Source organism: Manihot esculenta, chromosome 17 (assembly GCF_001659605.2).
Source record: "Manihot esculenta cultivar AM560-2 chromosome 17, M.esculenta_v8, whole genome shotgun sequence".
NCBI lineage: Eukaryota > Viridiplantae > Streptophyta > Magnoliopsida > Malpighiales > Euphorbiaceae > Manihot > Manihot esculenta.
In genome coordinates, this window is record NC_035177.2 from 1,261,641 (window position 1) to 1,264,090 (window position 2,450).

The window sequence follows — 2,450 nt, forward strand, 5'->3', positions numbered from 1 at the left end:
CTAAAAACCAAAGTTTTGAAGTTTGGAGATTTTGAGGAAGAGTTTCTCCATATCTCCATGTAGGGATTGTTTATTGTAACAGCCCGGAAATCCGGACCGCTACCGGCGCTAGGATTCAGATCGGCGTAAGGCCGCCGGAATCCGTAGCAAGCCTAACATATAACCTGTAACCCTGTGCAATCCCATACATGATCCGACATATCATAAACCTGTAACATTTCCACATATCAACCAAGCATAACATGTACATATACATAATCATAAACATGAACCTCCACTGGAGCCCTCATCAAATGCTCCAATGGGGTAACTCATCATACATAAACTTGGTTAAAACTGAACATCATATCTCATAACATAAGGATCATGTGTACACAAGTGGGATTAACAACATATAATGGTCAAGCACAACTCTATCCTCAATATTCAATTACATGACATAACTTACAATACTATTACATTACAACATTTTATCATGTCCACTCTATCTATTACAAGGCAAACATAACTTCTACTCCTGTTGACTTCCTGGTCTACCTTGTACCTGCACATCTGGGGTTAGGGGAGAGGGGTGAGCTATAAAGCCCAGTGAGCAGAATAGGGAAAACATTATATTTTATAAGTTTCATGCTTTCATGAAATGCAACACAACACAAACATATCACGTAAGGATGGACTTGTCACCAACAACCCTCTACATAATCCAATAATGCCAGGGGCGTAGTGCAGGCCACACCTGGACTTTCTCTTACATAAACATAACATAACATAGTCCAATAGTGCTGGGGGCGTAGTGCAGGCCACACCCAGACTTTCTCTTACATAACATAATACCAGGGGCGTCGTGCAGGCCACACCTGGTCTATCCATAACGTATCATGTCCTGACATACTGAGGGCTATTAGGTCATCCAATATCCATCCACAACAACAACATAATATGCAATGCAACATCTTTGTGTATACTAATGCAAACACCCTAAAATATCACATGGCATATATGATGCATGAACATGCTCATAAAATTATATTTCGTTAATTTAAAACTTAAGGTTCATTCCACTCACCTCCGGCTAGCTCTGACAATATTCTGTAGCAGCTGTCTCACTGCTGGGGTCCTCGGTTCCTCGGGTTCGAACCTACACAGGCGGACTCAAATGAGGGACCTAACATACATAAACATATCTCTAATATACTCCCCAAAAACCCCCTAAAACATCATGAAACAAGCACATCAAAACATGCATGAAATGGCTGAACAGGGCACTTTCGGCGGTAGGTTCGGCGGCCGAAAGTCCCGGACAGATCCGAAAGTCAGGCACTTTCGGCGGCACCTTCAGCGGCCGAAAGTCCCAGACAGAGACGAAAGTCTCTTTTCGGGGGCAGGCTTCGGCAGCCGAATGCTGCTTCCACAAGAGGGTTCGGCGGCCGAAAGTACCTTCGGCGGCCGAACCTGAGCTCCTCCCGAATGGCAGAAACTCAGCTCTCCTATGTACATTTTGCCTCCCAAACTCAAATCATGCATACCACTCAACCAAAACATGCATACAAGCTCCTAGGGGTCTCAAACAACATATACCCCAACTACAACACTTCAAACATACCCAAACATGCCACATTGTTCAAAATCATAACATTTGCTCAAAAACTCATACAACTCTATACATGCCATTCTACCCCATAAAACTTCATAAAACTAATTTAAAACATTCATTGAGCTTAAGATCGGCTCTTACCTCTTGAAGATCGAGAATGAGACGACCAAAACTCGGATATCCAAGCAAATGAGCTCCTGAGTTTCCAAAGCTCCAAAACTTGTTTTAAAAGCTCAAAACTTGCAATGTGGGGTTAAAACTCAAGAAAAATGGAGGAGATTTGGAGAAAGAACACAAGATTTGGGGAGAGGGAGGTCGGAAACTAGCTGTGGCCGAAAATGGTAGAAAGCTCGCCCATTTCAGCTAAGTGCCCCTTTTATAGGTGGCTGGCCAGGCCACGTTCGGGGGCCGAAAGTGCCTCCGCATGCATGACATGTTCGGCGGCCGAACTTCAGTTTCGGCGGCCGAACCTGGACTCCCCTCACTCATGCCTTCGAGGGCCTAACGTGCCTCCAAAACACATGCATGTTCGGCGGCCGAACTTGACTTTCGGCTGCCGAACCTGGGTTTTCCTCCAAAGATCTTTCATGCAAAAACTCATTTAATTTCATACTTAAAAACATTAAACACCTGAAAACATTTCATAAAACATGATGTTACCCTTCTAGAGGTTTCCAATATCCAAATCCCACCGGACGGTAGGAGTTCCGATACCGGAGTCCAGCCGGGTATTACATTTATCCTCTCGTTTTCAAGAGGTAAGTGAAGATCCTGAACTTCTTTTCATGAGTTTTGCAAGTTTTATGGAGTTTTATGGGTAGAGATGCATGATTAGGTTAAGTTGAGTTTTTGGGTG